This window comes from Epinephelus fuscoguttatus, linkage group LG16 (genome assembly GCF_011397635.1).
Source record: "Epinephelus fuscoguttatus linkage group LG16, E.fuscoguttatus.final_Chr_v1".
NCBI lineage: Eukaryota > Metazoa > Chordata > Actinopteri > Perciformes > Serranidae > Epinephelus > Epinephelus fuscoguttatus.
In genome coordinates this window covers 20,411,636-20,434,139 of record NC_064767.1, presented here as the reverse complement: position 1 = coordinate 20,434,139, position 22,504 = coordinate 20,411,636, and the positions used below count along the sequence as shown (strand labels likewise).

At 42.4% G+C, this 22,504-nt stretch overlaps 1 protein-coding gene and 1 pseudogene across 1 annotated transcript in view; both read right to left on the bottom strand.

The window, feature by feature from the left end:
- The window catches only part of lzts2a (leucine zipper, putative tumor suppressor 2a), a 237,700-nt gene that overhangs the window by 108,053 nt on the left and 107,143 nt on the right, over window positions 1–22,504 (bottom strand). The window lies entirely within an intron of this gene.
- The window catches only part of LOC125903867 (semaphorin-4G-like), a 52,722-nt pseudogene that overhangs the window by 24,465 nt on the left and 5,753 nt on the right, over window positions 1–22,504 (bottom strand).

The window sequence follows — 22,504 nt, the reverse complement described above, 5'->3', positions numbered from 1 at the left end:
TAATTCATCAATGCTTTGACGTAGGGGGCTGATAGTCGAGTATGTCGTGTGCCACAGAGCCTTCTGCTAGGATTTTTTTGTCATGTTGCGATACGACCACCGCAGAGCTAGTTAGCTTTGCAGAGCGTCTACAGAATTGGGACTCAGGGAGACTGATACAGGTCTTACGTAAGGCCCGCAGCCCAAGTGTCATGTGGTTTGGTCCATTTTTGTGGCCGTGGCGAGCCTTAATTAGTTAAAAAATGCTAACCTTTAGAAGCCCGCCCCTCGGAAACTACCGGGCCGATCGGAACCTAACTGATGTCTACCAGCTCATCTTGGGCCCCTAGACAACATATAAAAAAATCAGACTCCTGCGACTTTTAGAAAAACATTTCCTCCAAAACCTCCTCTCTGGTCAAAGGGTGTAAGAGGACATAAGTCTGACAGCTCCTGATTTTGAGTTTCTGAAACAGGCAAAAAAAAATCTACAGGACTTTGGGGTTTTTTTGTTCCAGATTATCGTTCAGTGGCTCTGGGGGATCCTCTGTTCCCAATCTGGGGCCCCTGGGGTCAAAGGTCGCCGCGCAGTAGTCAAAGAGACACATTCTTTAAAAAGCACTGTCTTTTCTTTAATAATTCATCAACGCTTTGAGGTAGGGGGCTGACCTTCCAGTATGCGCATCAGGACGCCACAGGCGACCACTGTGCAAAGTTTCAGACCAGATAGACCGAGGGAAAGGTCAAAGGACAAAGAATTTTAGGAGATCTGGACAATTTTTTCATACCTTTGTTCCAGATTATCGTTTAGTGGCTCTGGGGGATCCTCTGTTCTGAATCTGGGACCCCTGGGGTCAAAGGTCACCACGCAGCGGCCAAAGAGACACGTTTTTTGTTTTAAAAGCACTGTCTTTTCTTTAATAATTCATCAATGCTTTGAGGTAGGGGGCTTACCTTCCAGTATGGCCATCAGGACGCCACAGGCGACCACTGTGCAAAGTTTCAGACCTGTGCGACCTTGGGAAAGGTCAAAGGTCAACCCTTTGGGGCGATCTGGACAATTTTTTCATACCTTTGTTCCAGATTATCGTTTAGTGGCCCTGGGGGATCCTCTGTTCTGAATCTGGGACCCCTGGGGTCAAAGGTCAGCGCAAGAGCTCAAAGAGACACGTGTTTTTTTTTAAAGCACTGTCTTTTCTTTAATAATTCATCAATGCTTTGACATAGGGGGCTGATAGTCGAGTATGTCGTGCGCCACAGAGCCTTCTGCTAGGATTTTTTTGTCCCGTTATGATACGACCACCGCAGAGCTAGTTAGCTTTGCAGGCCTACAGAATTGGGACTCAGGAGACTGATACAGGTCCGTAAGGCCCGCAGCCCAAGTTTCATGTGGTTCGGTCCATTTTTGTGGCCGTGGCGAGCCTTAATTGGTTCAAAAATGCTAACCTTTAGAAGCCCGCCCCTCGGAACCTACCGGGCCGATCGGAACCTAACTGATGTCTACCGGCTCGTCTTGGGCCCCCGAACGACATATAAAAAAATCAGACTCCTGCGACTTTTAGAAAAATATTTCCTCCAAAACCTCCTCTCTGGTCAAAGGGTGTAAGAGGACATAAGTCTGACAGCTCCTGATTTTGAGTTTCTGAAACAGGCAAAAAAAACCCTACAGGACTTTGGGGGTTTTTTGTTCCAGATTATCGTTCAGTGGCTCTGGGGGATCCTCTGTTCCCAATCTGGGGCCCCTGGGGTCAAAGGTCGCCGCGCAGTGGCCAAAGAGACACGTTCTTTTAAAAGCACTGTCTTTTCTTTAATAATTCATCAATACTTTGAGGTAGGGGGCTGACCTTCCAGTATGCGCATCAGGACGCCACAGGCAACCACTGTGCAAAGGATCAGACCCTTGGTCTGCTCACCCATCACTTGGCGCGATTTAGCCATGAACATTCTGTCTTGGGGCAGGAACATGCATTTACTAAGAAAGTGATTATCAGGCCTACTGGCACATTTGCATAAGGGACATGACTTCCTTGGACGGGCAGGCAGGGCTTGCTTTGACCTGGGGAGCTCAGACACGGCCGCACGCATAGCACAGGCATCCTCCGAGGCCTGCAACTCATCTGGTAGTGAATCCAGGGCTTGTGAGATTTCTGGTTTAATGGATGTCAACGTGCGGGACCGCAGTTCAGTGCCATACCTTTGTTTGATGAGCTTCGCAGATCAGCGTGTATGAAGCGGAGCCATGTGAGGACAACAAAGTTCTCAAGTGAGGGTGTTAACTCATCCTCAGTCACAACTTCTCCCATGTGGCTGATGCCGGAATCCTTACACAGTAAGTTGTCGTCAGTAAAAGCCATCAGACGTTGATACAAATCCTCTGGTCTCTCATCAGGCTCCCGTTTGATAGCAGCAAAGTCAATGAAGTGCACTCCAGTGCACTGAAAGCCGTAATGTAGGCGAATGGCTTGCCATATGCTATCAATGAAAGTGGAATTTCTGACAATGCTGTGACGAGAGATGACAGGACAGTAATTAGCAATCTGTCCCAGCATGAGCTCCAACGTGGCCACCTTGCGTTCTTTATTGCGACGTTGGGCAGCAGGAACTGGGTCGACGTCATCTGTAAATCCTCGGCATGGAGACGTTTTGGATTTCTTCTCCCATTCTGCACCATTGAGCAGAAATGGGACAAACTCACCATTAAGTGACAGTGTGTACAACAGGTTCTGGCGCCAGTTCTCAAAAGAGTTGACAGTTTCAATCTTGGTTCGGTGCTCTGTGTGAATTAGCCATGATGCGCACTTAGCCACCGTTAGCTCAACTGTGTCTGGTTTTAGGCGTCACTACACTGTGATTCCCCTGACAGTATAGTTACTGTTATGACTTCGGTAGTTGATAATATTCTCTGGTCGTATGTTCGGGAAACGCTGCCACCATGCCAGTAAAGGAGGATGATACACATGAATCACACAACGCAGGTTGAGTAAAAGTGCGGCAGCAGCCGTTTAGTGTAAACAAGAGCTGGTACAAAACACAGACCCAGAGGAAGTGACGCCCGTAACCCCACCGTACATAGCGGAAGTGACGTATGGTCACTATGACAACCACAAACACTACTGGCGCAGAGGGCCTTCTGCTAGGATTTTTGACCATGTCGCGACACGGCCACTGCAGAGCTTGTTAGCTTTCCAAAGGGTCTATGGAGTTGGGCCTCAGGAGACTGCTACAGGTCCTACATGAAGCCCACAGGCCAAGTTTCACATGTTTCGCCACTTTTTGTGGCAATGGCAAGCATTCATAGGTTGGAAAAATGATTTTTCAAAGCCCCGCCCATCAAAAAGTACAAGTCCAATCGGCACCGAACTGATGTCTATCCGCTCGTCCGGAGCCCCTGAAAAATGTAAAAAGATTCAGACTCGTACGACTTTAGGAAAAATGTTTGAAACAGGCAAAAAAAACAAAAAAACAAAAACAAAACCACACGACTTTGGGTTTATTTTCCTCGGGATTATTGTTTAGTGGCCCCTGGGGATCCTCTGTTCCGAATCTGGGGTCTGTGGGGTCAAAGATCACTGCCTGGCGGCCAAAAGGACACATTTTACAAACAGTAGCCCAAAAGGAATTTCCTTCCTGGCATTTGAATTTCGGGAAACTTGAATTTCTTCAAAAATTCACAAACGCTTTGAGCTAGGATGCTGAAATTTGAGTATGTGTATCAGGAGGTCACGGCATTGACTGGGTCGAGTTTTAGACCTGGCCTGCGTTTTTTTTTTTCAATAATTCACAAACGCTTTGACATGGGGATTAAATTTTCTGCTAACAGGACAACTAGTGCTAACAAACACTGGTTGGGCCTCCTAGTGATCCCTCAGGTGCAGTTATTGTTAATTCACACACTGTGGCTCTTGTAGTTTTTCTGCTAACAGGACAGCCAGTGCTAGCAAACACTGATCAGGCCTCCTAATGATACCTCAGATGCAGTTATGTTCCCACACAGTGATGCTTTTAGCTTATTTGCAAACAGGACAACCAGGCTAACACATCTATTTAGTGGAGGTCACTCAGCTGCAATTATTGTTTCTGCCTTTTAAACAGTGATGATCTCAAGTTCTCTGTGTACGGGACAATCAGCTGTATTGTTGAATACAAAGAATATTGGACCCTTGTGTCTGTACTTTATTTAAGAATCCATATTGCACATGCTTTATCCATATCAAGACTACACTGTGTTCAGTGTTTCCTTTATTCCATGCATCTCTAGTCCTTTGGCTTCTCTTTGTGCTGCTCTGCTCCTCTTTCTTCTCTTCATGTTGCTCCATCAACCAGCGCTAACACTTAAATCTCTCAATAATCATTCAGATTCAGTTATCACTTCTGTTTGTTCATGCATTGACTGTTGTAGCCATTCTGCTAACTAGGACTAAAAGTGATAACACGTATATAGTGGTGATCATTCAGATGCAATTATTGTTTATTAAGTATACTTATTCACAGTCTGCTGTATTATTGAATATGTAAGAAATATACAGGGATGGACCTTCAGCTACATCTGTACTTTATTGATAAATCTACATTGCACATACGCTTTATCCACATCAAGACTACACTGAAATAGTGTAACTTCCTCCTGTCATGCTCTGTTCTTCTCTCCTCTCTCGCTTCTCTGTCCTCTCTTCATGCTGCTCTGTTCTTCTTCATTCTGCATGCTGCTTTATTGGCTCAAGTCTGTATTTAAATGAGAGTTAGCAAAGATAACATGCATTATAACACTGCATTAGCTGGTACCTATATACCAGTAATCACATCTTACTGTACTTGACTTAAGTATTTACTTTCAGTTTTTCACCATTTGTGACTTTCTCCTGTTTGTATACGCGGAATTTTAGGCTATTACATGACACTGTGAATACAGAGCCACTCATAGTTATAATTCAAGTATTATTATTATTAAAAGATATGAACAGACTCTGAGAGCAAATTCTATGGTCAGAAAATTGCAGCAAAATGATGGTGAATATTTCTGGAAAGAGGCAAAGATTATGAATGATGGTAAAATACCTCTGCTCTCCATTATTGAATGAGTAACTGGTAGTGTGAAGAAATAGGAAGAAGACAGGATAGGGAATTTTTTTAACTGTGTCAAAAGTGGTGATTTTTGTGTTGGGGATGTTCCCCATCATAATGTGGTTATCAGGCCTGATGAAGACAGTTGTGCTATTGGGAAACTGTCTTTAAATAAGTCTTGTGGCCTTGATCAGATTAAAAATTCACAAAAGGATCATTATCAGCACAAGTCTAACCAAAGAAGATGTAGCCTTCTGTCTGTTATCTGCATTTCATTGTCTTCAACAATTAAATGTCTGCATTTGTGAGGAATATATATGTTTACTAACAAGTATAAGAGGAATTTAAAGCTAAGGATCAATTTTGCATGAATACTGGTGTCCTGATGCTGTACACTCATGAATCGGTTGAATCATGTCCTCATTATATTAAATATCTTAAATATAAAATAAAAAGTCAAAATAGAAACAATTAGTTAAATTTAGTAGTAGTTTTAGAAATTGGAGGTAACAGAAATGAATGGTTTGAAAAAGGGATCATAATAATAGTGGAGTCGTACACTTTCAACATGAAGTCGACTGTGGAGGATGAAAAACTTCCTGGCAAGACCAGTGAAGACAAGCAGAAGATTGTGGTCTAATATATTACATTGATGTATTATATTTACAATTGTTTTTCAAACAGTAATAAAATCCAAGACTTGGTAAAAGTAAGATCAAAATAGAACTAGTTTTATTGTCTCTAATTGGGTATCATTGATTAAAAAAAAAACAACTTAAATTTAAGATAAATTACCAAGCTGTCATTCTACCTTTGACCCATAGGGGGCGCTAGAGAGTGGCACAATATGACACACACAACCATTCCGGTTGAACCCCATGGGGACTGCAGTACCAGTGTGTGTCCACTAAGGGCGCATGAAATTTCACACACTTTCACATTTTTCATGTGTATGACTCCAAGGGGACACTTGTAGGAAATTTCATGAGGCACCTATATTCTAAGTTTTACGGCTCTAGGAGGCTTCTACCCGTGGGGACCTCATTTTTGGTCCCCACGGTCAATCAGGTCCCCACTGGGTGAGTGTGTATTCAGGTCGATGTCCCCACCGAGATAGAAAAACAAGTGCACACACACACACACACACACACACACACACACACACACACGCTGTTCAAAAGACATCAGTTGAGTAGGCGGTCCTTCAATGTGTCCCAGGACACATTATTATACACTCTGCTGAAAGAATGTGACCATATGCAGATTTGTCAGACCACCTCCGAATGTGGTCTGGCAAGACCGAACTCAAGATGCATTGAGAATGCATTGGGTTCATTCACACCTGTACTTAAAGCTGTCCATGTATGATTCGATCACCTAAGATGCATGTTAATGTCAGGTGTAAACAGGGCCTATGATGTGGAGTCCTCTTGCAAAACACAACCTTTTTAATGCAAGAAATAGACACAATTCCAACTTTCCTCTTCATGCTGCGTATTTCACATTTTTTGATTGATTCTCTGAAAACTTGTAATGCATCCAATAATCATTTAAGCAGGCATTTGTTTTTGGTAAATATTTTACATTGTGGAGTTTGTCTCATGTTAAGTACAAATAGACCATTAAATCAGTAACGGACTGGGCTGAGATGTAACTTTGGATAAGAATCAACTGCCGTGAAACCCTTGCTAAACATTTTCCTTGCCTAATGGACTTGTGGATACACTTTAAAGACTATGTGGCCTAGGAACTTGGAACATGGCCACTAACACTGTACTCTAAAGTCTCCTTGAACACATCAACAACTTGATAACCATGAATAAATATTGTAATTTAACAAAAACAAATAACAGTGATGAAATGATGGGCTGCCATTTTTGACCCGATTTTCACATCGTAGTGCAATGAATGGGAAAATCTAGCTACCTGGAGGGTTAGAAAAATATGTCAAGAAGTATATGCAATGAGTAATCTATAAAGCACTGTGACACAAGACTCCAGGAGGCCAATGCACTCAGAAGAAAAAGTCCAGGGCATAACCCCTCATAAAATGAAAGTGGATTTTGTTACCTTTGGAGTAAGCCGTCTATATGCAAAGCTAAGCTAACTGTCTCCTGGCTTTACTGTAGCTCCACATTTAGTGTACAGACCTGAGAGTGGCGTCAATCTTTTGATTTAACTCTATGCAAGAAAGCAAAAAAGCATATTTCCCCAAAAATCTATTTATTCTTTAACAGACTGCACAATTAAATCTAACATGAATTCATACACACCTGTGCCCATGTATAACACATGGTATGTTCGTCCATCTAAGCCTTGAATCAAGTGTACGGCCATGTGTGTGTAGTCTGTGGTCCGCCTGAACAAAAGGGGGCGTCTGTCTGAAGGCTGGACCTGCTGGGACATCAGAGGATGCCTCCTGACAAAGTTCAGCACATCATCGGGCAGGGAGGTGGAGACGTTTATGCCCTGGCCCTCAGAGCTTTAGTTATACACTGCAGAAAAAAGCCAAAGAGAGCAATGAGAGAGGCATGATGAACAAGTAAGAAAGGCACGACGTGGAGGGCAGAGAGGATGTCACAAGGCTTAGCGGGATGGTCTGTGGGGAAAATTAAGGGATCAAGAGGAAAATGCAAGCCTGTGGAAGATAGTGTCGGGAGAAAATGCCACTTTTCACTTGGACAACAATGAGCCTGTGTGAGTTCAGCAGCCGGCCTGAGCTGACATGCGGGCGACTCAGCTCTATCTGCACCTGACTAAGGAACGACTTCCCTTCAGCCAACTCCTCTAAGAGGCTTTCACGCTCCCAAGTTAAAGCCCTTGACCATTTCTTCTTTCCGTTTAATAGCAACGTTAAAATTAAGTCCAACAAAGTGTTGAAGTGACACTACAGTGGATAATGTCTGCTCCTGCTAACGATGCCACGGCCCTGACTGCCGTGCTAAGCCATTGTCGCCAAAGCTGCAGGCTGGAGTTAATCGCCATGGAAATGGGTTTCAGTGACATAAGCTGGTTGTGTTTTGAACCTCATCCTTGAGGCTGCCACTCATCCTCTCTATCATTTTCCCTCCATCTTTACTTTGATCAGTTTCATCTGCTCTCTGTTGGGGTTTTCTGGTGGGTACTTGGAGGCTGAAGAGGAGGAAGACATTTCTTCTGTGCTTCATCTTGTGTTTAAGAGGCGCGTGTGTGTGTCTGCGTGCATGTGTGTTTACCGTTCCAGGTCGGGGGTCAGGGATCTTTCCAGTGTACTCCTTCCACTTAGAGCCAGAGTCCTGGTTTTCCATGTAGGGTCCTTGAAAGGTCTCTTGGACTTCAGACAGAGAGAACCGACACACCGCAGGCTTAACGTTTTTCCTAAAGACAGCAACACACGCACAGGGTGAGAAAAAGACCAGAGCACAAGCTGGGAACAATAACAGCAGTAAACCCAGTGTTGCCATAGGGACAGCAGCAGAGGTACAGTAGATCAGTGGCTCACCTAAAAGATGGAAAGACACAAATGGGAGGGAAGCACAGAGGAGGAGGTGAGCACTGTCAGAGATAGTACGAAGATAGTTAGAAGTCATACATCTCTGAGAAGAGTAGGAGTGAGGACGGAAGAACTACAAACTGGTTTCAGAGAGGTGTAGTAGGAGTTGAGGTAAGAGGTGGAGATCAAGAGGAGACAGCAGCTTCCCAACAACAAAAACACTGAAAATAATGACTGTTTGTTTATGCTTTCCACACTGCAAAATCTTCTGCTTTGGCATGACAGCCATAACAATCCTTGCAGTAATGAACAACACTAAAAGTGGAAACTAGTTTCTACAAATGTACATTAGTTATAATCTGTAAAGGTCTGGTGTGTAGATCTGAAAAGCACCAGTTTCTTTAACGTGAAACTGCTTTATTCATTTTTAATTTGGCTCCTAATAAAAATCTCCTGAATGTCTGGATCTTGAGTTATCAGAGGACAAAGGTGAGCACAGGTTAGCAGGTGATGGGCTAGCAGCCCCGCTCTGACATTCCAAACAGTGTGGAAGAAACACTGATTTCTAATGTGAAACTGCTTTATTCAGTGTTTTTACTGCTTCCAATCACCTGGTCTGTTCGTTTTGGAGAGGAGGTGACCTCTGAGGATAACTCGGCTCCTGAAAAAAACCTCTTCAACAATGAAAACTGAGGCAATCTGCAGTCTTCACTGCTAGATGCCACTAAATCCCCCTAAATGTTACACACAGGAACTTTAAGATTTTCTTGGTAATGTTAATAGTCTGCATTTTCTGTGCAATAGCTATTTCATGTTTAAATATTCAGTAATTATCTCTGTGTACAGTAGTTGTTTTTTAGAGTGGCAGACTCAACCATAACAGCCTGACTGCTACCTGTTTGCTAAGGTAATCTCTTTAAACAGGTGTCTGCATCTATGTATGCAGCATGTGTCGTCAATGGGACAGGATTTTGTTATCAGAAGCATTCTGGTTTTTGTTTGTAGTCCAAATAGTATTGACCAATCACGTTTGAAAGGCAGGCAAATAGTGGAGAGGTGGAACGCACTGACCGAAATGCAATCTTGGAACCCATCGGCTATCGTCTGATAATGATTGAGTTGTGGCATGGAACAGAATGTCTTTGCCAGGTTGTCCGCTGGCTGCACCAGATCTCCTGACATATTGGCCATTGCCACCAGAGGCTTATTGTCGTCCAACTGACAGCTGATGGGTCCTGATATTGCAACTAAATTAAACCCATTATGTTAAACTTCCAACTGCAATTGTTCATCAAAAATGCATCTACACAACAGGTCCTTTTCTGCACTTTTCATCAGTGTATAATTTTTCATTTTTGTGAGGAAGTAATGGAACAAGGAGGATGAGCCACTGTGAGGAGTTAAGAGGTTAACTTCTCCGTCTGCATTTCTAATTAATATTCTCCCCTCAAACTGCTGTAAAACCTCACCCAACTTCTTTTTTTTTTCTTACATCGTTTGGCTGAAAAAGTTCTCTCCTTGTCTCACCTCTCTCTTTCATCTCGTCCCTTCCTGTCTCCTTCCGCTGTCTCAATGTATCGATCGCTGCCTTTCATCTTTATCTCACTCATTTACATTTGTTCCTACTCACCACTCCAGGCCGAAGATGCCGTAGAAGAGCGTGTCCTGCGGCATGAGGCCAGGTGTGACAAACACGCTGCGCAGCATGTTGAAGTGGAAGTCGTACTCGGGCAGAGAACATGTCAGCCTGGCCTTGAGGAAGGACGTCCACCGCTTCTGGAGAGTTAAACGGCCTCCCCGGTCGCCCTGAGGGAAGAAGAGTGGGGGAGAGAGGAGAAGCAGAGGAGGAGGAGAGAGCAGACAAGGTGATATGAGGTAAGGCCTGGATAATTGAAAAACAGAATGAGCACTTGGCTCAAGGTGGCACACAGAGGGAAGTGAACCTCCTGAAGCGTGCAACAGATGGCATGTGGAAGCAATAATGATACTTTCAATAAGATTATGGCTTCCCATAGGTAAGACTCCCTGGTGTAATCTACAGGTTTGTGTATGAGTGTGTGTGTGTGTGTTTGTCCCTCAGCAAACTGCAGCACACATAAAGGTTGAATAATATTTGACAGGTTTACAATGGAGAAACCTGACTCAAGGCCACAATTCTTTTGAAAATCAAGCAGCTGACATCTATCTTGCACTTTGATGATAACTTTTAAAGGTATTCAGCCTATGGCAAATTGCAAATGTCACACATGCCGCCGCGAGGCATTTCTATTAAGATGAAAAAACCAATATGCTGCCAAGCTTTCAAGGAGAGAACCTGTGAGCTGACTTTATTTTAAGGTGCCACAGGAGAGAACAACAAGGTTATTACACTGTACAGTTAGCGCTCATTGATCTTAACTCCTTCCTGGGTAGCAGGAAATGTAAATCATTCACGTTCTAGGCAGCAGAGGATGCTAAACAGCCTGTCTCTCTCTTGCAGTCATCCATCCCTCTCACTCCGACCCACACTGACTCTGCAACCCATTCATCAGCTACACAGTCTGCTCCTCTAATCACACTGGGGCCTTGTTACAAATGCATTATCCATCCAGCCCCTCATCTGTTATAACACCCTCTCCTACAGTATCACCAACCACGACTTCACTCAAACTACTCTGATGCAAGGCTTCACTCCCAGTTGTAAATCATAAGCTGCATCTTTTTAAATCAGCACTCACCTTACAAACACGAGCCACTCGTGCCACCCGGCTGTGGCTGTAAGTTGTCGTCTGCTCCTGGCTACTTTCAGTGAAAAAGTAATAGATCTTATCATCGTCACCGGTGTTGCTGCCCAAACTCCCTCCCCAGCGCCGAGCCCACGAATTCTGCCTCTGTATGGGGGAGAAAAAGATGCACTGACTCATTCTGTGTTTTTTTTCCTACTTGATAAATGAATTAGCAAAGCAGCTGACATGAGCTGAGCTGACATGATGCACTGAAACTGGGTATAGCTGTTGCTCTGAACAAAACAGTTAAAGTAATATTCTACCTGTCTGCCTGAGGTTTCTCACCAAAACATGAAACAATAAAGCTAAAGTGAGATAGCTGCAGATAAGCATCTTCGACTGAGCAGTCTGCTACTTGTAACACCAGGGGAAAGGAATATAACAGTCTGAACAGACGGTGAAAGCAAAACCAAAAAGAGATGATGTTTAGATGCTCTGGTTATCTGCAAAACATCACACTGAAGTCATTTCAACCACGTTTCTAGAGAAATATATTAGCAAACATAAGAGTCTACAGTCACACTGGTGGCTTTGTGAGGCTGTACTGAAAACCACAAATGTCAGCCTCATGGTGGATCTCGAAAAAGAGTTAGGGGATCATCAAAGTTATTCAGATACATTGTCTGGGAATCATGAATGTCTGTACAAAATGTCATGGCAGTCCAGACAAAAGTGGACTTGAACTAAATCACGGGCTAAATGAAAATAATGAGCACTCCTCACTTTCACTCCGCTCTTCAGTACAGGAGCTGCGTACACAAAGGCAGCTGCCCAGAGGAGGAAATGCTTTGCCCTAAGATAAAGTTATCTTCTGCCTTCTGCATACTGTAGAAGTGGTGAAATTACAGCTCACAGCAACTTAATATAATATTGTCTCTGGCTTTAGTTTGACATCTAGTGTCGACAGTTAGCTATATTACATGAACGTCACTGTCACAACGAACGTCCTGCTGAATACCATTCAAACTCTCAAACTCTATATGGAAATAAAAGGAACAAATAGTTAAATATTTCTACGAACAGCCAAATCTGACTTGACTGACATAATTCTGAGTTAGGTAGGCTACAGACCAGCTCGCTTCTGAAACCAGCCTCAAGTGGCCATTTGAGAAAGTGTAGTTTTTAGAACTTAAGCACTGACTTAATTTTTCAGCCACAGACGTTGCTGCTTTGACTAAACACAAGTTGCAATGTTTAACAATCAGTGGAGCAATCAGTAGAAAAACTAAAATGATACTTTATCGTCAGCTGGCACTGGTAAAGGATCAGTATCTGAGCTGCTGTGCTACTTCATCAGATTAGATCTTGTCAGTCTGGAGGCCTAAACATTGTCTCAACTGGTTGACAGACAGGGCTCTGACCTACTGGACCACCTTGTCACCTAAACATGCTAAAAGGGCTTTTATCATTCCAGGAGATTAACCCACCATTCAGCCAGCGTGTAGGGGCATCTTCTGTCTTCAGCGTGGGGAACGGAGAGTTGCGGCGGATGTCTGGAAAGCTCCTAAACTCGTACTGGGAAGCTGTATACATCTGCTGGTCTGGAGGAGAAACAATTAATCAGCCTCTTCAGTTTTTTAGTAAAACTCTGGAGGTGACTGACAACTGTTGGAAGTGCTTACCGACGATGAGGGCAGTGTAGCCTGTTGTCGGGCCGTAGGGACATTTGTCTCTGCCTTCTTCAGGTGGAGACATAACAAACCTCTCCTCGTCCTATACAGGACAGAACATTTAGTTTAATCTTGAAACCACACGAGATTATACCTCACTTCCTGTTGGGATATATTATGTTTATATACATAAATATACTTATGTATATTTATTGTTTTTTTAACCTTGTCTACTGTTTTTCATGTATTTTTATGCTGAGTTCTTGCAACTTGTTTACAATGCAGTTTTTCTGCAAATGGCAAATAAACTATTCTGATTCTGATTCTGATGAGGAATCACAAAAAACATGTTTATACAGGAAATTCAAGATGCAAACAGACTGCACTTGCACAGAAGAAGAAAGAAACATCGAATGTATTTAAAGTGCTTGAAGTGCTGCAATGTGTTTTGCATTGACATACTATGTATGCACAGAGGGGTCTGAATGCATGAGTCCCACACATGTAGAGATGAGTTGAGTTGAACCTCTGGAGGAAGCGGATGTGATTAAAACACTCCGTCTAGAAGAGGAAGACAAAGCCAGAAAACATATTATGGTGAGGGAATGAATATCAATACAAAAAGATGAAAAGGAAGAACTGAGGGAGAAAGAGATAAATGCCTACCTTATTGTCTTTTCCCTTGAGCAGACACTGACGTTTTTGCTCGGGGGAGGCTTCCCACTCAATCTAACACACACCACATAACATACAGTAAGAGCACACAACAAGTTGGATGGTTTCATATCAGCGACTTGCATAAATTTGAGCAAAATACCACAGATCTGACAGCAGAAAAACGGAGAGTGAGCTCTTTTTGCTTTAATAATTCATACTGTAGGAATTTTGACCTCACAACATCTGAATTTACTGTGCTGTTGAACAGCAGCATGTTTTTCTAACTCTTCTGTAACAGGTGTATTTACAGCAGGAGATGTAGGTGTGGCTGTAAGGGAGTGTTATGCACACACACCAGCGATTATACTTTATGACAGACGCCAACGCTGTATTAACATAATTAGCATAATAGCTTAACGTCACGTTGTCGGCAGACATGAACAAGGTTTTTCGGCTTCTATGTGTGCTTAAAGGGTCAACATTATTGACATCATCCTACAACACGCAGCAGTTTAAGAACAAGACTTAATCACAGCAACATTGCTGGCAATACAACGTAAAGGGGCAGTTTACCCCAAAATAAAAATATATATATATTTTTTTATAAAATATATATAAAAAATATATATATATTTTCCCTCTTAGCTGTAGTGTTGTTTATCAATCTAGATTGTTTTGGTGTGAGTGTTAGAGATATCGGCCGTAGAGATGTCTGCCTTCTCTCTGATATAATAGAACTAGATGGCACTCGGCTTGTGGTGCTCAAAGCCACATAAAATACATTTTAAAAACTCAACACCAATGTTTGGTAAAAATAAAATAGTTCCTACATTAAACCGCTCACAAGGTTTGTGGATTATCTTGAGTAACCAGGTCCTGATTTCTAGAAAGAGACATTGCTGTTGAGTTTTTCAAAATTATATCTGAGAGAAGGCAGACATCTCTACGGCTGATATCTCCAACACTCAGCAACTCGCACACAACAATCTAGACTGATAAATAGCACTACAGGTAAGAGGAAAAAAATGCGTTTTGATTCCAGGGTGAACTCTCCCTATAAGGTAATGTAAATAGATGGCCTTGCCATCAGCTAATGGACATCTAACTATAAAGCAAGGAATCTTCATCTGTCTGTCTGAGTGTGGGTCCTTCACATAGGACATGCAGTGTTGAATTTGGTGATATTCGCACAAGCAACATGTTCAATTAATTGATTAAATAAACAATTTTGTCAAAGTTATTAAAGTTTGAATAAACAGGTAAACAGTACTCTGTGGCTCTGTGAAACAGCAGGGGTGGGCTTCAGGGCTCTGCAGAGAGTCAAGCATGTCTTGTAGACTGCACTTCACTGGTGGGTCTGACCACGAGTAACCGCGATTTGGCTGTGTTTTTCTTTGCCACATAAACTTACAACACTAATAACGTTACAGCCAATACTACCTCCGCTAATTAAATCCATGCTCTACTTTATGTCTGCAGAATGTGTCAAAGCAAGGGACTTAATTAATACCTCCAATAAGTGTATGTCACCGGTGTTTCTGATGAGTAGCCACAACTTAGGTGTTTTTTTAGGGGCAGATTTAGTGATTAGGGGCCCAGGACAAACACCATCTTGAACAGGCACTGCACAAGTAATTTAAATAATTGAACTCAATTTTTGATACTATTTATGGCTGTGATTTATAATTAATTATGCTGCTGCCATTAAATGTATTTTTTTCAATAAAACTGGCAGCACTGAGTTGAGGTAGATAGTATGCTAATTGCTGCATAAATCAGAAACTCTTTCTGTGTCAACATGCTCCCATATGTGGATTATAATAACACGAATTCTGTATCTATTTAGAGTTACAGTGAGAAGATACAGTAGTTCAGTTTCTTCTCATTAATATGTAAGTTTATGCAGCACGATGCTCCTGTGGTTTAACTGTCTTATTATTGTGTTAAGAGTAATGTGACTACACACACTCAAACACACAAGAGGAGATGACATGGGAATAAATAGTTTTGCCTCAAAATGAAATACTGTTGCCTCAAAAAGTTCCTGCGCTGTGGAATGCAAATGAAGCCGTGGCAGAGTTAAAGATATGGCAGCTGAGGTGCACAACACAGAAACAAACAAACTCACAGTGAGAGGCGAGTTGGCTGAAATGTCAGAGGCATTGAGAGCGAATACAGCCCCCCGGGCCCCGACGTAGACGCTCACTGTCAGCCTCCAGCATCATGGTACTGTAGTTGACTGCAGAGGAGTGGAAACGTCTGCAGCCCTGGAGACCTGGGAAAGGAGAGAGAGAGGAGAGGAGAGGAGAGGAGATAAGATGAAGCAGGAGAAGGAGAAGGAGAGGAAAGTTACTGGTTGTTAATGATTGCTTCTGCTGCATCTCTTTATCAAAACATATCCTGCTGCTCTTTAAAAAAAAATAGATCACAGACACACACCACCAAGGTTGAATCAGTGATATGATTGGTGAAAGTAGCAAAAAAACACTAAAAATAACCCAGTTTTTCTTTTCCTCAGATATTATCAGAGGCATATCCCTGGTGTGATTATTGAACGGCAAAAGTGGTTGAAAAAGCCTGATTCTCATTTTTATGGCACATTACCACATGGAAATATCTCCACACAAACACTGTCAACTGCTATTGATTATGGTCTGTCTCTATGGGAACAACTGTGGGTTAACAAATAACATTTTTCAGATAGAGCATCATTTCTTCAATTTCAGATTTTCTCCAGGAATTGACTTTTTAATCCTCTGTAGTGCCACTGGACTAATTACTGTATTATGTACACATAAATACAAAACTCATACTGTCTTTTGGATTTTTATGTGGTACTTTAAACAAAAAACAAAGAAAAAAATCCCCACATGCACTATCATCTCACTGAACGCCTTTTGAAAGCCCTTTAATGTGCATAAAGTTCTTGGCATCAGAGTGGAGGCATATTAAGAGCGAGCACTTTTCCAATCAAACCTGGCAGTATGAGAATAAAGAGAGAAATAGAAATCTATTCATCTCCTGTGATGGATTTCTTGCTGTATGATTGCCGAACGTTGGCGCAAAGTGGTAAGAAGGCCTCGCTCTAAAATCTCAGATTCTTTTTTTAGACTGCTGACAAAAAATCTATTAAACTCCATTGTAGTGTAGCTGCACAGGAAATCGCTTTATGTGACTTCACAGGTGCTTGCGTTTAGTTAGAAATAAGAAAAGTACACAAAAATGAAAAAGCAAAACACTACTAGTTAGGGCCACAACGAACAATTATTTTCACTATCAGTTCATTTGTCCATTATTTTCTAAATCAATTGTTGTTTTCAATAAAATATCAGAAAATGTTTAAAAATGGTTTATTTCCCAGACCCCAAGCTGACATCTTCAGTCCAAAAGTTCAAAGCTATTCAGTTTATTATCATGTATGACAAAGAAAAGCACCAAATTATCAATTTAAGAAGCAGGAAACCAGTAAATGATTGTTAAGACTTTCTGTTTTTGTGTGTTTTAGGGTTGTAGCTAATTACCTTCATTATTAACCAATTTGCAGATTATTTTCTTGATGAATCAACTAATTGCTTAGTCCATAAAATGCCAGAAAACAGTGAACAACACTAAGAGTCTACAGCCACACTAGCAGCTCTGTGAGGCTTTACTACTTTTCATCTTTGTTCAGTATTGGCATGTTAACATTCACATAGCACCAAATACATATGAAAAGTCAGAGATCAAAGTCAAGTTGTTAAAATTCATCCTGAGAGGAACATGTAGATATGTCAACTTTTATTTATTCAGATAGCCTCAAAATAAATAGCAAGATGTCTTTCACGAGAGACCCAAGTAAAGAAAACTATTGACTTAATTGACTTTAAAATCTTATTGATTACTTTTAAGGCTCTTCATGGCCTGGCTCCAGATTACATTTCAGACCTTTCAGTCCCTTATGAACCTTTACGTAGCTTGAGATCCTCAGGCAGAGGTCTTGTGTTTGATCCAGAGTCCAGGCTGATGACTAAAGGGGACAGAGCTTTTGCATCCAGGGCCCCGAGGCTCTGGAATGACTTGCCCGAGGATATAAGGCTGTCTGAGTCACTGTCTTTGTTTAAGTCTCTTCTAAAAACGTTCTCCTATCAGAAAGCTAGTTTTATCTGAGCTGTCCATCTATTTTATTGCTATCTTATTGACTTATTTCCCAATTATTATCTTGAGATTAGTTTTGACCTTTGGTATATCATCTTTACTTTGGTGACACATTTCACACATTTCACATTTTAGTTTGTTTCATTCTCCCTGTGTCTGTGACTGTTTAGTTATATTGTACAACACTTAGTAAGTGTATTTTAAAAGGTGCTATTTAACAGACATAGCCAGACAAAAAAGGACAAACAGGCCTACATAATCAGACATAACAAAAGCACATACAGCATCAATGAACTTGAATGTCTTTACCAAATTTCATGACGATGCATCTAACAGTTGTGGAGTAGTGTTGCAGCAGTAAACCGTACCATGTACATTTGCTTATCTACAATATTTTTTAAAATGCAACAGGATGTGCCATCTCAGCTGTGCATCTCCCTTCCTCCTCGACTGCCTCAACCATTCGTTGAAATCTCCTATTGTTGCAACTCATTGTGGGGACATTCCACCTAAAACCATGAACATCAACCTCATGGTGGCGCTGGAGGAAACTTCAGGATCATCAATTTAAAAAACATTTCTTTGGTGGACCACTGCCACACACAAGAGTCCTGCTGCAAGCAAAGAAATGTCACAGATTTGGTGTGTCTAACATCACAAACATAAGATTTTCTGCCTTCCTCAGCTTTATATAGCTACATAAGTCCATATAGCCCTGACCAGAAATGAAATTACAACTCCACCATGGACAATAAAAGCCAAGGGATTATGCTTATCCTACACAGCTCTGCTGAGCAAGAAGAAGATAATGAAAAGAGGCCCAACACAACATCAGATATCAGAGAGCCACTTCTACTTAATGTGGGTTTCTGTGGTTTGAGTTTTCTTTGCTTTGCTTCTGTCCCCCGTCCAGTTTTCCAGGCTATATTGGGATGCATCTGTTTTGACAGGACAAGATACTAATGAGCTTCACTCATACAAACACTCAGTAAAGAGACATGCTGCACAGTGCGAGCACACACACACACACACACACACACACACATACACACACGCTTACAAGACATGTTTTGAAGTCACTTGCTGAAGTCATGAGATGACCGAGCGTTATATAAGCTCTAAACATACAATCTATCAGGACTCCACTTAGCTTGGGTAAACATGACACCACGGTCAACACACACACACGGACGCAGAGAACCTCTAGGCATGACAACATCTACGTAAGAGTGCGATGCAGTGTTGCCACTTGTGGAAAAAATTACAGTGATGTCGTGGTTTAATGTCTAATTAAAATATCTGACGTGACTAATGCTGAGCAGGTTTTACTATCAGCTGGGGTGGAGTGTTGACAGCAATTAAGAGTCACAAACTTGAAAGTGGGCCACTTTTCCTGCCAATTCATGAGTACAGCAGCTCAGCTCGGCCAAACAGAACAGTGTCAGACTTCCTGCCACTCCACTTCCCTGCTGAAGACTGCATGGTTATCAAGTAAGCTGTCATTAAGATTCCTATCAGCTGCTGCAAAACACAATCCACTCTGCTCACTCCAGCAGCAGCAGCAGCAGCAGTTGGTTCCCATCCCAGACTGCTTTGGGTGATCAGGTGTCTACTTTTCCTCCCTTGTTCTCAGCAGGAGGAGGAAGAGTATTACCTGTATGGGATTTTCAGAACAATACCTTTTCCTACGTGATATAAGTGCCTCATTGTGAGTGAAGACAATGCATTATAGCAGAGGCAACGCCTAGGTTTCCTCAGTGTAATCCAAGCATTAGGACACACAATGCCTGACAGCTGGAGCCAGGTAACTGAAAACTACCTCGCTCAGAGTGTGACGCAGCAGAGGAAAATTTATTAACTAGATTTGACAGCACTTTTTAGCCTCAGTTTAACAGATTGTGCAGGAAAAGGGAGGTTTGATTCATTCTTTAGGGAAAGACAAGGAGGGAGAGAGGCGAAGAGGAGCCCAGATGATATTATTTACTAAGCAAACACTTGGAGGGACCTCAGCTGATCAGCACAGCATGCACTGTTCAGGGACACACACGCAAGCACGCACATTCTCTGAACCTCTCGGCAACAGGCTGTGACGTGACAGCCTTACATTCAAATTCACACTCGATTGTCAGGACTGTTTACGGTCCAGAGTACTCTGTCAGGCCAGCAGACGGTACTGAATAAACAAAGTTAAATCCACTGACTGTAATTCCCAAATACTTGACAGGTTGAAATCAGTGTGTGCAATGAGAAGGTGTTCAGATGTAACAGCAGTTTTCATCCTTAAAAACAACCTGCTTCCTCTCTGTTTTGCCAGCGTTTAGCCTCTCAGCTTCTCAAAACTGAGCACTGGAAATCGTCAAATTAATAACCCTTAACGATGTCCCTCCCTTAAAATGTTTTTCTTTATGGTGACACTGCAATGAGGAGAGAACACAGGTACACATGTTTGATTGCTTGTGAGCATCCATGCGTGATTTAACAACCCCTCACAGGTTTGGAGGCTCTGCCTTTAGGTTGCTAAGAAACACAGAGATTAAATGGATTAGAGATGAGTTTGCATATCGAAGTCTTCTCATCAGCAGGAGCGAGGCAAAAGAAACAAACACAAGAGGTGAAGGCGAGGTAAAGGAGTTAAAGGAGGGCAGTGCAACCATGAAAAGTACAAACTAATGAAGAAAAAATTGAGCAAGAGAGGCAGAGCTTCGGTGCAAAGGCGGAGAGATGGATGGCAGAGGAGGGGGAGTGGATGAGAGAGTGACGGGGCAGCAGACACGGAGATGAGTCGTGTAGGAGGACCTGTGGGCAGGCTCGAGCGCTAACCGATGATTTACAGAAACTGAGATAAAGGTATCAAGAGAGATTCGAAGCAAGAGGAATAACAGGAGAAAAAAAAATGGATAATGAGTGTAAGTCGGTGATGTATTGTGAGAAAGACAAGTGTTTACAAAGAGAGAAGGGTAGAGTTAGTAGGATATTGTCCTATGAGTAGATCTTATAAAGCGAATCTGGCTGCAAGTCAAAGTGGAGATGTGAGAAAATGTCTTTCACACGTCTGCGTATCAACAAATAAAGGCCAGGATCAGATAACAGCGCTGGTTTGATGAGGTGCACACACACTTGCCCACACATGCACAAAAAGGGAAATACTGTATACGGCCGTCTTGCGCCATACTACAACAGTTGTCATGGTTACGCTGCCTGTGAACTACCTACAGTGGTGTCAGTCTCCCTGGATGCTCAGGGATCCAAGTGTAAGCACTTCACTCATCTTGCCTCTGTCTGTGTTACACCTCAGGCTACATGCCATCACTCAAACACGGTAAAAGAATAATAATCACACTTTGATAAAAAAAAAAAAAAAAAAAATCTATATGATTTACAGAAGAAGCAGGTAAGAATTACCAGAGGCAAGCGGGTGTATGCGCAAGTTGGTGTGCAGACAAATGAGATTGAAAAGAGGGAAAAGACAAAGGAGCTGAGCCAGGAGAGAGTAAAACAAGATAAAGAGAAAGGCGGAGGCACCTGCAATACAGACACTCAACATATGAAGAATTTCTCTCAAGATTTATGTCGTGAAACATGTTACTCTCAGTTTGAATGTAAAGCAAGGCATTAATAATTGAGTTATGAGTCATCTTTAGGTATTAAACAGAGAAAAATCAGTTCAGCGTTTAAGGGTCAAATGATAAAGACTTAGACCTTCTAACATGAATATGATCCAACATAAACTGTTTAAAAATTATGCAGATTTTAGACACCTCCCCCTGTGTGCTTGTGTCCATGCTTACCGCCGCTCAACACGGTGATGCGTGGAGTCACGTCCAGGTCCAGGGGTGTTCTGAATGGGTAGCCGGCTGCCGCACACACACAGCAGCTCAGCAGCAGGAGCCGCACCGCAGAGCACCGAGCTCCCTGCATCTCCGACGAGCGTCTCATGGGACACACACTCTCCAGCCGGGGTGTACACACATGCAAAGGCGCTCACACAAACATATTCACCCCACGACTCACACACACCCACTCACTGGCAGTAGCAGGCAAGCAGGCAGCCTCTTGAAAGAAACCTGAAAGAATAAAACACACACAAAACCAACAGTGTTAGCAGTCATGTCTACACTGGAGGGAAAATGCTGTGTGGGCACTGTGACTGAAAGTGCCACCTCAAAAACTCAGAGAAGTTAAAAAAAAAAAAGAGGGAAAGCTAGTAAAGTTGAGCAGCACAGTTCAAACACATTAAATAAGCTGATGTGGAGGATTTCACAAGGATGACGACAGAGATATGAAAGAGACACAAAGTGCATTCGCTCAATAAAATATCGGGGGGCTTTTGTAGATCAATGCCGCTGCATGTTGCAAAGTCTTGCAGTGTGTGAGCAGCAGCTGCCCAGGCTGAACACATGACGGCAAATATCATTAACCAAACAATGACTGCCAAACAGAGCTACATGCCGATATCACGAACAAACACTTGAGAATTTGAACGGAGATGTGGAGCAATCCAGATCGATAAGGTGTGAAAGCAGTTCAAACAGCCGGCGTACCAGTGAGGAGACAAATCCACGAGGGAAAGAGTTTGAAATATGATCATCTCTATGATGAATGTGTGTTGTGATGTGAATGCCAATGTTGTTTCTGGCTGGACAAGACCCTCTTTTTGAAGAACTGAAGGGAAAGATGGTGAGAGGAGGGGAGGGAGGAGATGGTGTGTGTCTCACTATCACATGCACCAATGCACACGCCAACACTGAGAATACACTCTATACAATTGAGCATCACCGACATCCTCCAGTTTTATTAGGAGGAATGGTGACATCTCTCTTTCTGTT